The sequence below is a fragment of the Heterodontus francisci genome, chromosome 7 (genome assembly GCF_036365525.1).
Source record: "Heterodontus francisci isolate sHetFra1 chromosome 7, sHetFra1.hap1, whole genome shotgun sequence".
Classification (NCBI taxonomy): domain Eukaryota; kingdom Metazoa; phylum Chordata; class Chondrichthyes; order Heterodontiformes; family Heterodontidae; genus Heterodontus; species Heterodontus francisci.
The window spans coordinates 43,959,935-43,974,633 of record NC_090377.1 but is presented as its reverse complement, the minus strand read 5'-3'; the positions used below and the strand labels follow the sequence as shown (position 1 = coordinate 43,974,633).

The following is a 14,699-nucleotide window of genomic DNA, read 5'->3' as shown; positions in this document are numbered from 1 at the left end:
ATTTCACTAATCTCTTGTAGGGCTTTGGGATAGAATGGGTATAAATGCAATGTTAAGTGTGTTGAGTTTGTATTTTACTAATTAAGGACCGTTTCTGGTCTGGCTGAGCGCAGAAGACAATACAGATTAGCACCAATCACAGCCATTGAACGATTAACATGCCAGATTACATGCTAATGATCTACATACAATGTGAATGCTCTTTAAATGAAAACGCTTCATAAATATCAAGGGAAAATAGCAACGCAAAGCAAATTCTCAACAGACTGTGCAATGTCAGATCCAGACATCTGCATAATTATAAATTTTTTTGAAAAAGTGTGTGAAATTCTTTTGAGTCATCCCATAAGGATGCTCAACCAACACTGAAGAGGCCCAATAGAAATTTCCTCTAAAAATGAAAACTATCACCTGTGAGTTTGTGCTGTTGACAGGCATGAAAAGGAAAAACTTGCTATCAAGCAAATAGCCTGCATTAGTCTTACCTTACTGCTTCCAAGGAGGCCGCTTTTATTTCCTCTGACACAGTTACGACTTAAATTGGCAGTCCTCCACTCAGAAAAAATATAATCAAGCAACGAAAGCAGGTAATCTGGCATGTTAATCATTCAACGGCTGTGATTGGTGCTAATCTGTATTGTTTTCTGTGCTCAGCCAGAACAGAAATGGTCCTTAATTAGCTTTCCATCCATCTGACACTGCTTGCCACATCGTGGAAAAAACAAAAAAAAACTATCATTCAATTTGTAGAAATTTAATGCAGGTTTTAAACAAGCATAGTCAGTTGTCTTTGGAATTCCTGGTGGCTCCTTAGTTAACTGAACTGCCCCTGCTGCAACACCAAACAATACAGATGAAGAAGGTCACTGTGTCAATCTCTTGTGCATAAGAGTTTTTTTTATTTAAGAGATACAGCACTGAAACAGGCCCTTCAGCCCACCAAGTCTGTGCCAACCATCAACCACCCATTTATACTAATCCTACATTAATCCCATTACCCTCTCACATCCCCACCTTCCCCCTACCTATACTAGGGGCAATTCATAATGGCCAATTTACCTACCAACCTGCAAGTCTTTGGCTGTGGGAGGAAACCGGAGCACCCAGCGAAAACCCATGCGGTCACAGGGAGAACTTGCAAACTCTGCACAGGCAGTACCCAGAATTGAACCCAGGTCACTGGAGCTGTGAGGCTGCGGTGCTAACCACTGCACCACCCTGTTTACAAATCTTGCCTTGGAAAATGAGTGTGTTATGTGTCAAGACATCCACATCTGGTAAGACCAGGATTGGATTCAGCTGCATTGAACAGTATGTCATCACTCACCCCCTTTACTCACACATGAAGAATGGCAACTTGGGTGAGGGAAAAAAGGCAACAAGTGAATTTGCATCTCAACATGAAAGGAGGGGGAAAATGAGAAAAATTCTATTTTCCCACAAACTAAAAACATTGACGTCACTGGCCAAAATATTCTCTACCCCAAGACTTAAAAGAAGATAAGAATATTGGAAGGTCGCAAATGTCACACCACGATTTAAGAAGGGAGGGAGTGAGAAAACAGGGAATTACAGACCTGTAAGCCTTACATCAGTCTTTGGCAAAATGCTGAAATCTATTCTAAATGAAGTGATAAATGGACACTTGGATAACAATGATCTGATTGGGCATAGTCAACATGGATTTATGAATGGGAAATCATGTTTGACGAACCTGTTGGAGTTTTTTGAGGATGTTACTAACAGAATTGATAAAGGGGAGTCGGTGGATGTGGTATACTTGGATTTTCAAAAGGCCTTTGATAAATTCCCCACAGGAGGATGGATAGCAAAATTAATGCACATGGGATAGGAAGTAATATACTGGCATGGATTAAGGATTGGTTAACAGGCAGAAAACAGAGAGTAGGAATAAACGGGTCATTCTTGCTTTGGCAGGCTGTGACTAGTGGGGTACCACAGGGATCAGTGCTTGGGCCCCAACCGTTCACAATATATATCAATGATTTGGATGTGGGGACCAAATGTAATATTTCCAAGTCTGCAGATAACACAAAACTAGGTGGGAATGTATGTCATGAGGAAGATGCAAAGCGGCTTCAAGGGGATTTGGAAAGACTTAGTGAGTGGGCAAGAACGTGGCAGATGGAATATAATGTGGAAAAATGTGAGGTTATCCACTTTGGTAGGAGCAGATGTGTCATGCTAGGCCCTCACCTGCCAAGAATAGGGCACATTAATTTTGTCATGAATATTGATTTTAAACTGTTACTGGAATGAAGAAAGGACTTATTAAACAGATCAGCTGTAGTTGGAAAAGACATTTGCATATTAACAGACAGTGATTGGAAGGACAAAGGACCATTCCCTGATGACCATTCAACCCACAATTGACCTTGATCACCAGGTATTGCGTGTAAGAGGAGCATTCCAGAGACTACTAAGGTGATACAATCCAAGATGTGGTCAGACCAGTTAGTCACATGACTAACCTGCTTGGCAACCTGGGGTTTTCTGAATTGTACAAACAGTTTAAACTGAGAGTGTCAGTTTGCTCCTGAACTGTGAAGATCTCTCCTGTCTGCTCCCATCTCTTTCTCAAAAGCCTCTGAATCCACTGAAGACATATGAACTCCTATAGCAAACAAGGTTTAAGAAGAATACTGGGCCCCAACGAAAAGCAAGATCTACCCACAATCAAGGACTCCACAGTGAGCTCGAATAACCGTAACAAAAACTCTTCAGATATTGCCTCAAACTTTTCCACTTTATTTTTTCTTCTATTCTTTTCTGTCTCTATTTTGCATGTGTGTATCACATATGCATGCTAACGTGAGCGTGTCGTGTATTCGTAGACGTCAACCAAATTAGAGTTTAAGTTTATAAATTTCAATCTTCCTTCTTTAAACCAAAGAAAACCTGTTTGTGCTGGTTTCTTTGCCTTATAATTGGAAAGGGGTGAACAACGATTCACCAAGGGAGAGCTAAAAACACTGTTTGTTTAAAGTTAAACCCTTTTACGGTAAGACCAGGTGAAGGCTGAAAAGGACCCATAGACACCTTTCTCGCCTGGTCGTAACAATGTGCAGAATATTTCATGATTGGTAAGAGATTAGAAAGTGTAGATGTATAAGGGACCTGGGTGTCCTTGTCAATAAGTCGCTGAAAGCTAACATGCAGGTGCAGCAAGCAATTAAGAAGGCTAATGGTATGTTAGCCTTTATTGCAAGAGGATTTGAGTACAGGAGTAGTGAAGTCTTGCTTCAATTGTATAGAACCTTGGTGAGACCGCACCTGGAGTACTGTGTGCAGTTTTGGTCACCTTACCTTAGGAAGGATATTTTTGCCATAGAGGGAGTGCAACGAAGGTTCACCAGACTTGTTCCCGGGATGGTGCGACTGTCCTATGAAGAGAGATTGGGCAAATTGGGCCTGTATTCTCTAGAGTTTCGAAGAATGAGAGGTGATCTCATTGAAACTTACAAAATACTTAAAGGGATAGACAGGGTAGATGTAGGTAAGATGTTTCCCCTGGTTGGGGAGTCTAGAAACAGGATCACAATTTCAAAATAAAGGAGAAGCCACTTAGGACAGAGACAAGGAGAAATTTCTTTACTCAGAGGGTTGTGAATCTTTGCAATTCTTTATCCCAGAGGGCTGTGGAAGCTCAGTCATTGAGTATGTTTAAAGCACAGATTGACAGATTTCTAAATACAAATGACATAAGGGGATATGAGGATACTGTTGGAAAAAGGCATTGAAGTGGATGATCAACCATGATCGTACTGAATGGCGGAGCAGGCTCGACAGGCTGAATGGCCACTCCTGCTCCTCTGTTCCTATGATAAGCTTCACCACTGAACCAGCAAGATAATAATATTGGATTCAAAGGGAGACTTATCTATTCTCAACTGGGAAAGAAATGATCCATTATCAGGTGGAATTTTAGATGGGATTTAATCTTTATACGAAAAATCAGTAGTTTTCAGAGTTCATCTATTTGAGAGTTGTTAGGCTACATTGAAATGCTGTTATATAAGATCACTTTAAAGTATCTTAACAACGCTAACTTTACATCTTTCAGCATATGCTATTTTACATAGATAATGCAACAGGAGCACCTTATATAATTGCACACCAAGTAACTGCAATTAGTTTTCAATAAACCAAAAGTAATATTGAAACGACTAAGCCGCTTTTGTGAACGCACGGCAAATGGAAAGGAAAGTCCATACAGGCAGCCATGAACAGATCCCAGTATGCACTGTCATAATTACATCACTTGAGCTTCGGTCTTATGATTTCCAGTGTCATTTGAACCCTGTGATTAGATTACAGTCTTGTAATCACCTGTAGGTATTTATTTAATACTTCCTTTGTATAAAGATTGACATCAAAGTTAAAAGGCAGTAGTACCTACTTAAACAAAATTTAAGGGAGCTAAAGTCAGCAAGGGGTCAAGAGTTACAGTTATTGAAGATAACAGCTTTATAACTGTCAATTTTACAGAAGAATGACAGATAGGATCAGTGCTGACAGGGCTATCAAGTAAATTGCTGTGCTGAAAAAACAGCTCCAAAGTTCTTATGCATTATGCCAAATATTTGCTCGCTACTGTGTTATAAGAATGCCACGGCATTTTTTTTGACCTATGCAATCATTCTTTCACAGCTGACATGAAGCAGACTGCAGACTGTGTAATTCTGGACACAAACTATATACAATTTCAGAGTATTAACAAAAAGTGATTATTTTCTCATTCATTTGCACTGTTTTACGACAAGTTTTGTTAGGTTCTATTAATGCTGTTTACAACATTCAAAATTTACTCTGAAACCATTTTGCAGATACCTTTCCATAACCTTGCACACTATTGTCCACCGCTCGGAGCAGCCCTGGTGCTGTCTCCAGGCTCTGGTCCCAGGCGTGGCGGAGAGGCTTCCCTCACTGACACTACCATCAGTACCAGGGAGCCGGCACCAGACTACCTGCAGACAGCCAGTAGTCGGGCTGCACCAACAGCAGCAGTCACTGGGGCCCGCGGAGAGGCCTACCCGCCCCGGCCGGGACACAGCGCGGGGCTGCAGTTGGAGATTAGCCCAGTGCTGCACACCCGGGGACATTGCAGAGGCGCGGGGTGGATGCGTGGGCCCGAGGACTGGTCACAGGCCCGGGATCGGCGGAGCCCCGAGTTGGAGATTCCTGGAGTTAGCGACTCACATCGACATCAGCATCGACAGCAGCTTCTTCCCTGAGGTAAAATTCAAAAGCGTGATTAAAGATCCGAGATCAGCCATCTTTGGGAGGGGCTGCGAGGTCGCAGTGCTGCTGGTAAGGTCAAAGTGCGGGCTTTGGTGTACGTCGGGCTTCGGCGAGGAGGGTGAGTATTGACCAGGTAAGGCTTAGTTTTTTTTTATTCCCAATTTCTGTCTTTCTTTCTTTCTTTTTAGCCAGAAGTAACGCGAGGAGTGGAAATGGCAGGAAGTGGGGTGGTATGCTCCTCCTGTGAAATGTGGGAGATCGGGGAGAAGTCAAATGTCCCTGACGACTGCGTTTGCAGTAAGTGTGTCCAGCTGCAGCTCCTTTCAGATCACATGGGTCAGTTGGAGCGGCAGTTGGACTCACTGAGGAGCATACAGGAGTCAGAAAGTATCATAGATAGGAATTTCAGGGAGGTGGTCACACCGCAGGTTCAGCCAGATAGATGGGTGACTGCCAGGAGGGGCAGGCAGGTAGTGCAGGAGTACCCTGTGGCTATTCCCCTCAATAACAAGTATGCTGTTTTGGATACTGTTGGGGGTGATGGCCTCTCAGGGGAAAGCAGCAGCAGCAGCCAGGTCAATGGCACCACGACTGGCTCTGTTGTACAGCAGGGAAGGTCAAAGTGCAGGTGAGTGGTAGTGATAGGGGACTCTATAGTCAGGGGTACAGATAGGCGTTTCTGCGGCCGCGAGCGAGAATCCAGGCTGGTGTGTTGTCTCCCTGGTGCCAGGGTCAAAGATGTCTCTGAGCGGGCACAGGGCATTCTGAAAGGGGAGGGTGAGCAGCCAGAGGTCGTGGTCGATATTGGTACTAACAACATAGGCAGGAAGAGAGATGAGGTCCTGCAAAGTGAATATAGGGAGTTAGGCAGAAGGTTAAAAAGCAGGACCTCGAGGGTTGTAATCTCAGGATTACTCCCCGTGCCACGTGCGAGTGAGGGTAGGAATAGGAGGATAAGGCAAATGAATGTGTGGCTGAAGAGCTGGTGTAGGCGGGAGGGCCTCAGCTACTTGGACCATTGGGATCTCTTCTGGTACAAGAGGGACGGGTTGCATCTGAACCGGAAGGGGACCAATATCCTTGCGTGGAGGTTTGCTAGTACTACGCGGGAGGGTTTAAACTAGTCTGGCAGGGGGGAGGGACCCAAAGTAGTAGTCTCTCCGATGAGATAGTTGAGGCAAATGTAGAGGTTAAAGCAAGCAAGTCCAGTAGGCAGGTCGGGCAGGGGCAGGACAGGGAGCGTGGAAGGTCTGGTAGGCTAAACTGCATTTAATTTAATGGAAGAAGCCTTACAGGTAAGGCAGATGAACTCAGAGCATGGATTGGTACATGGGATTGTGATATTATAGCTATTATGAGAAAGTGGTTGAGGGATGGGCAGGACTGGCAGCTCAATGTTCCAGGGTTCCGATGCTTCCGGCATGACAGAGGTGGAGGTAAGAGAGGAGGGGGAGTTGCACTATTGATTAGGGAGGACATCACGGCAGTACTTAGAGAGGATATCCCGGGGGGAACGTCCAGCGAGGCCATATGGGTAGAACTTAGAAATAAGAAAGGGGTGATCACTTTGATGGGATTACACTATAGGCCCCCCCCCCCAATAGTCAGAGGGAATTGGAGGAGCATATATGTAGGGAAATCACAGATAGTTGTAGGAATTACAGGTTTGTAATAGTAGGTGATTTTAACTTCCCTTATATTGACTGGGACTGCCTTAGTGGTAAGGGATCAGATGGGGAAGAATTTGTTAAGTGTGTCCAGGATAGTTTTCTGAAGCAGTATGTGGATGGCCCTACTAGAGAAGGGGCTACACTCGACCTCCTCTTAGGAAATGAGGCTGGGCAGGTGGTTGATGTGACAGTGGGGGAGCACGTTGGGACCAGTGACCATAACTCTATTAGCTTCAAAATAGTTATGGAAAAGGATAGGACTGGTCCTCAAGTTGGAGTCCTAAATTGGGGGAAAGCTAATTTCGATGGTATCAAACAGGAACTCTCAAAAGTTAAATGGGAGAGGCTGTTTACAGGTAAACGGCCATCTGGCAAATGGGAGGCTTTTAAAAGTGAGATAGGAAGAGTTCAGGGCCGGCATATTCCTGTTAGATTGAAGGGCAAGGCTGGCAAGTTTAGGAAACCTTGATTGACAAGGGATATTGAGGGTCTGGTCAGGACAAAGAAGGAGGCATATGTCAGGTATAGGCAGCTGGGATCAAGCGAGTCCCTCGAGGAGTATAAGGGATGTAGGAGTACAATTAAGAATGAAATTAGGAGGGCGAAAAGGGGCCATGAGATTTCCCTGGCAGATAAGATAAAGGAGAATCCTAAAAGATTCTATAAGTATATTAAGAGTAAAAGGGTAGCTAGGGAGAGAGTAGGTCCCTTTAAGGATCAGTGTGGTAATCTATGTGTGGAGCCACGGGAAATGGGCGAGGTCTTAAATGAATACTTCTCGTCTGTATTTAGCGTGGAGAAGGTCATAGGTCATGGAAGCGAAGGAGTTCAAGGGAGGGAACAGTGATATCCTGGAGCATATCAACATTACAAAGGAGGAGGTGTTGGACGTTTTGAAGTGCATCAAGGTGGATAAATCCCCAGGGCCTGACCAGGTGTATCCGAGGATGCTTTGGGAAGCAAGGGAGGAGATTGCTGGGGCCCTGGCAGAGATTTTTTTTATCATCATTAGCCACAGATGGGGTACTGGAAGACAGGAGGATAGATAATGTTGTGCCTTTATTTAAGAAGGGCAGCAGTGATAAGCCATGGAACTACAGGCAAGTGAGCCTACATCAGTGGTGGGAAAGTTATTGGAAGGGATTCTGAGAGACAGGATTTATATGCATCTGGAAAGGCATGGTCTGATTAGGGATAGTCGGCATGGCTTTGTGTGTGGGAAATCATGTCTCACGAATTTGATTGAGTTTTTTGAGGAGGTGACCAAGAAGATTTACGAGGACAGGGTGGTGGACGTTGTCGACATGGATTTTAGCAAGGCCTTTGACAAGGTCCCGCATGGTAGGCTGGTCCAGAAGGTTCAAACACATGGGATCCAGGGTGAGCTAGCCAATTGGATACAAAATTGGCTTGGTGATAGGAGGCAGAGGGTGGTAGTTGAGGGTTGTTTTTCAGATTGGAGGCCGGTGACCAGTGGTGTGCTGCAGGGATCGGTGCTGGACCCTCTGTTGTTTGTCATATATATTAAAGACTTGGATGAGAATGTACAAAGAACAAAGAACAAAGAACAGTACAGCACAGTAACAGGCCATTCGGCCCTCCAAGCCTGCACCGATCTTGATGCCTGCCTAAACTAAAACCTTCTGCACTTCCGGGATCCGTATCCCTCTATTCCCATCCTATTCATGTATTTGTCAAGATGCCTCTTAAACGTCGCTATCGTTCCTGCTTCCACCACCTCCCCCGGCAACAAGTTCCAGGCACTCACCACCCTCTGTGTAAAGAACTTCCCTCGCACATCCCCTCTAAACTTTGCCCCTCTCACCTTAAACCTATGTCCCCCAGTAACTGACTCTTCCACCCTGGGAAAAAGCTTCTGACTATCCACTCTGTTCATGCCACTTTTAACTTTGTAAACCTCTATCATGTCACCCCTCCACCTCCGTCGTTCCAGTGAAAACAATCCGAGTTTATCCAACCTCTCCTCATAGCTAATGCCCTCCAGACCAGGCAACATCCTGGTAAACCTCTTCTGTACCCTCTCCAAAGTCTCCACGTCCTTCTGGTAGTGTGGCGACCAGAATTGCACGCAATATTCTAAGTGTGGCCTAACTAAAGTTCTGTACAGCTGCAGCATGACTTGCCTATTTTTATACTCTACGCCCCGACCGATGAAGGCAAGCATGCCGTATGCCTTCTTGACTACCTTATCCACCTGCGTTGCCACTTTCAGTGACCTGTGAACCTGTACGCCCAGATCTCTCTGCCTGTCAATACTCCTAAGGGTTCTGCCATTTACTGTATACTTCCCACCTGCATTAGACCTTCCAAAATGCATTACCTCACATTTGTCCGAATTAAACTCCATCTGCCATTTCTCCACCCAAGTCTCCAAACGATCTATATCCTGCTGTATCCTCTGACAATCCTCATCACTATCCACAACTCCACCAACCTTTGTGTCGTCCGCAAACTTACTAATCAGACCAGCTCCATTTTCCTCCAAATCATTTATATATCCTACAAACAGCAAAGGTCCCAGCACTGATCCCTGCGGAACACCAATAGTCACATCCCTCTATTCAGAAAAACACCCTTCCACTGCTACCCTCTGTCTTCTGTGACCGAGCCAGTTCTGTATCCATCTTGCCAGCTCCCCTCTGATCCCATGTGACTTCACCTTTTGTATCAGTCTGCCATGAGGGACCTTGTCAAAGTCTTTACTGAAGTCCATATAGATAACATCCACTGCCCTTCCTTCATCAATCATCTTAGTCACTTCCTCAAAAAACTCAATCAAATTAGTAAGACACGACCTCCCCTTCACAAAACCATGCTGCCTCTCACTAATAAGTCCATTTGTTTCCACATGGGAGTAAATCCTGTCCCGAAGAATCCTCTCTAATAATTTCCCTACCACTGACGTAAGACTCACCGGCCTATAATTTCCCGGATTATCCTTGCTACCCTTCTTAAACAAAGGAACAACATTGGCTATTCTCCAGTCCTCTGGGACCTCACCTGTAGCCAATGAGGATGCAAAGATTTCTGTCAAGGCCCCAGCAATTTCTTCCCTTGCCTCCCTCAGTATTCTGGGGTAGATCCCATCAGGCCCTGGGGACTTATCTACCACAATGCTTTGCAAGACACCCAACACCTCCTCCTTTTTGATAATGAGATGACTGAGACTATCTACACTCCCTTCCCTATGCTCATCATCCACCAAGTCCTTCTCCTTGGTGAATATTGATGCAAAGTACTCATTTAGTACCTCGCCCATTTCCTCTGGCTCCGCACATAGATTCCCTTCTTTGTCCTTGAGTGGGCCAACCCTTTCCCTGGTTACCCTCTTGCTCTTTATATACGTATAAAAAGCCTTGGGATTTTCCTTAATCCTGTTTGCCAATGACTTCTCATAACCCCTTTTAGCCCTGCTGACTCCTTGCTGAAGTTCCTTCCTACTGTCTTTATATTCCTCAAGTGCTTCATCTGTTCCTAGCCTTCCAGCCCTTATGAATGCTTCCTTTTTCTTTTTGACGAGGCTCACAATATCCCGCGTTATCCAAGGTTCCCGAAACTTGCCATGTAGGGGGCATGATTAGTAAGTTTGCAGATGACACCAAAATTGGCAAGGGATTGGCAAATGGAATTTAACGCAGACAAGTGCAAAGTTATGCATTTTGGGAAGTTAAGCCAGGGCAGGACATATCCAGTGAATGGCAGGGCCCTGGGGAGTGTTGTTGAACAGAGAGACCTTGGGGTGCAAGTACATAGTTCCCTGAAAGTGGCAACACAGGTAGACAGGGTGGTGAAGAAGGCATATAGTATGCTTGCCTTCATCAGCCGAGGCACTGAGTACAGGAGTTGGGACATCACGTTACAGTTGTACATTACGTTGGTTAGGCCGCACTTGGAGTACTGTGTGCAGTTCTGGTCGTTGCACTACAGGAAAGATGTGATTCAGCTCAAGAGGGTGCCAGAAAAGATTCACAAGGATGTCGCCGGGGCCCAACCGACCACCCCTGGTTTGGAGGGCTTGAGTTATAAAGAGAGATTGGATAGGCTGGGTCTGTTTTCCCTGGAGCAAAGGAGGCTGAGAGGGGACATGATAGAGGTATATAAAATTATGAGAGGCATCGATAGGGTAGATAGCCAGAGTCTGTTTCCCATGGTAGGGAGAACTAAAACTAGAGGGCATAGATTTAAGGTGAGAGGGAGGAGGTTTAAAGGGGCAAATTTTTCACACAAAGAATAGTGGGTATCTGGAATGAGCTGCCAGAGGAGGTGGTGGAGGCAGGAACAGTAGCAACATTTAAGAGGCATCTGGACAGGTACTTGAATGAGAAAGGCATAGAGGGATATGGAATTAATGCAGGCAGGTGGGATTAGTATAGATAGGCATTATGGTCGGCATGGACCCGGTGGGCCGAAGGTCCTGTTTCTTTGCTGTATGACTCTATGACTATCATATATGCTATTTGCTCTGGCAATTTTTCTCTCCTTTCCTTAGCATCAAATTGTGTGAAACATGGAATATGTTGCAATTTCCTTTACAACACAAATAAAATATTTAATAAAATTTGTTTGAAGTTATTTTAAATACACATCTGATATTTCCATTTCATTTTCTAATGTAGGTTCCACTCAAAATTGCTCCATCCCAGGGTTACTTACTCATTGGCCAGAATTTTATGCACCCCAAAGAGCGGGTTGGTTGGGGGGTGGGGGCATAAAATGGAGTGGGAGGCCCTTCCCAACCCGCTCCCACCTCCGCCACCATTTTACACGGGGCGGCGGTGACAAAAACAGGCCAGCCTGCCACAGGCCAATCAACGCCCTTAAATGGCCAGTTAACGACCACTTAAGGGTCTCTGCCCACCGCCACGGGGATTTTACCCTTGGCTGGTTGGGCAGCCCAGACCTGAGAAAAGCCGCCTGACAAAAGCAGGCAGCTTTCTAATGGCCTTGGGTGGGGGAGGCTCATGATCAGGCACACTGTGCCCAACAGAGGGCCACTCCTGATGCCCCAACACCCAACCCCCCACCTGTCCTCTCAATCAACCACCCTTGCCTCGTCGGGGCCCAACCGAGCACCCCCCGGCAAGACCCCAAAAACCTACCTTTTCCCAGGGCGTCCTTCCTCTTCTTGTTGCTGCTGGATTGCAGTCCAGCAGTGGCCACCGCTCCTGGTGGCGCTGCTGGGACTAAGAGCTGCCGGCCCCTGATTGGCCGGCAGCTCCATTAGGCAGGACTTTCTGGCTCAATGAGGTGGAAGTCCCACCTCAGACCAATTAAGGGCCTGGGGATCATAAAATGCGGTACGGATCCCAGGCCAGGCGGAGATGGGATCACCACCGACTTTTCAGTCGGTAGATGGCTCCCGTCCGACGAAAGTAAAATTCCGGCCATTGTTCCAGGCCTCAGTTCCAAGATCTAATTACCTGTTTCATGTATACAATATAATCTCCAACAATATCCCAGAATTGGCAGGCTGTGGAGGCCCAGAGATGATGCAACAGCATGCATGTCAGGCAATGAATGGAGACTGCAAGTGCATCCCAGGTCACATCAGCTCTGGTTGAGACTCTTAAATTGAAGCAGATGTTGTAGAATGACTAGCTTGTACTTTGTTACTCCTTTTATGTTGCAGAACAGCTTACAGTAGCAGTTTCGCAATACAATTCAGTTCCCTGTGTTCTGAATTTGCCCTGTTTATACTGATTCATACATTTGGAGACCAGCAATAACCAGTTCATGTACCTGTACAAAGTTTTTGCAGGCATGGCTGCTCAAAGGTTGTCCATGTCACTACTTTATTCACTATACTGCAAAGGTTATGGGCCCTGACAAAATTCCGGCAATAGTACTGATGACTTGTGCTCCAGAACTGGCCGCTCCCCTAGCCAAGCTGTTCCAGTACAGCTACAACATTGGCATCTACCCGACAATGTGGAAAATTGCCCAGGTATGTCCTGTGCACAAAAAGCAGGACAAATCCAACCCAGCCAGTTACCGCCCTCTCAGTCTACTCTCGATCATCAGCAAAGTGATGGAAGGTGTCGTCGACAGCGCTATCAAGCAGCACTTACTCAGCAATAACCTGCTCACTGACGCTCAGTTTGGATTCTGCCAGGGCCTCTCAGCTCCTGACATCATTATAGCCTTGGTCCAAACATGGACCAAGAGGTGAGGTGAGAGTGACTGCCCTTGACATCAAAGCAGCATTTGACCGAGTGTGGCATCAAGGAGCCCTAGCAAAACTGAGGTCAATGGGAATCAGGGGGAAAACTCTCCAATGGTTGGAGTCATACCTCGCATAAAGGGAGATGGTTCTGGTTGTTGGATATCAAGCATCTCAGGATATCACTGCAGGAGTTCCTCAGGGTAGTGTCCTAGGCCCAACCATCATCAGCTGCTTCATCAATGACATTCCCTCCATCATAAGGTCAGAAGTGGGTATGTTCGCTGATGTTGCACAATGATCAGCACCATTGTCGACTCCTCAGATACTCAAGCAGGCTGTGTCCATATGCAGCAAGTCCTGGACAACATCAGGCTTGGTCTGATAAATGGCAAGTTACATTCACGCAACACAAGCGCAAGGTAATGATCATCTCCAACAAGAGAAAATCTAACCATCTCCCTTTGACATTCAAGGCATTACCATTGCTGAATCCCCAACTATCAGCAGCCTGGAGGTTACCATTGACCAGAAACTGAACTGGACTAGCCATATAAGTACTGTGGCTACAAGAGCAGGTCAGAGGCTGGGAATTCTGCGGTGAGTAATTCCCCTCTTGACTCCCCAAAGCCTGTCCACCATCTACAAGGCGCAAGTCAGGAGTGTGATGGAATACTCTCCACTTGCCTGGATGAGTGCAACTCCACCAACACACAAGAAGCTCGACACCATCCAGGACAAAGCAGCTCGCTTGATTGGTATCCCATCCACCACCTTCAACATTCACTCCCATCACCACCAATGCACACTGGCAACAGTATGTACCATCTACAAGATGCACTGCAGAATCGCACCAAGGCTCCTTTGACAGCACCTTCCAAACCCACGACCTCTACCATCTCAAAGGACAAGGGCAGCAAATTCATGGGAACGCCACCACCTGCAAGTTCCCCTCCAAGCCACACACCATCCTGACTTGGAACTATATCGCCATTCCTTCACTTTCGCTGGATCAAAATCCTGGAACTCCCTTCCTAACAGCACTGTGGGTGTACCTACTTCACATGGACTGCAGCGGTTCAAGAAGGCAGCTCATCACTACCTTCTCAAGGGCAATTCGGGATGGGCAATACATGCTGGCCTAGCCAGCAATGCTTACATCCCATGAAAGAATATATAAAAAACAATTCTGACTTCAGGATTTCCCTTCTATCGGGAGAAAGGCTGGTCAGGTTAGTAATGAGAAAACATCATTGTTGATTTGTGGACAAGTTAAGAACTCTATCTATACATAGTCAAAATAAAATGGCACACTTGACAGTAAGCAGTATGTACAGTAATGTACAGCAACCTCTGGTGCTAGTGGTCCTTTATTTCCAAAGTCAGAGAGTTAAATCACTTTGTGAAGTAAAGTTATATATATGAAATACAATTGTTGGTGACATTCATTCATGCTAGTATGGTATCACCAGCCACTGCTGACATTGCCATACCAATTTATTTCTTTTGGGCCTCCTTATCTCGAGAGACAATGGATACGCGCCTGGAGGTGGTCAGTGGTTTGTGAAGCAGCGCCTGGAGTGGCT

The 14,699-nt window shown here is 45.8% G+C and overlaps 1 protein-coding gene across 13 annotated transcripts in view; it reads right to left on the bottom strand.

The window, feature by feature from the left end:
* The window catches only part of LOC137371950 (nck-associated protein 5-like), a 693,455-nt gene that overhangs the window by 639,852 nt on the left and 38,904 nt on the right, over window positions 1-14,699 (bottom strand). Inside the window, exon 1 of one of the 13 annotated variants that reach the window (XM_068035094.1) lies at window positions 3,328-3,396. The exons of the other annotated variants lie outside the window; for them this stretch is intronic. The gene's annotated coding sequence lies outside the window, so the exon portion shown is untranslated. Of the gene's footprint in view, window positions 1-3,327; window positions 3,397-14,699 lie in introns of those variants that run through there. 13 annotated transcript variants of the gene reach the window in all.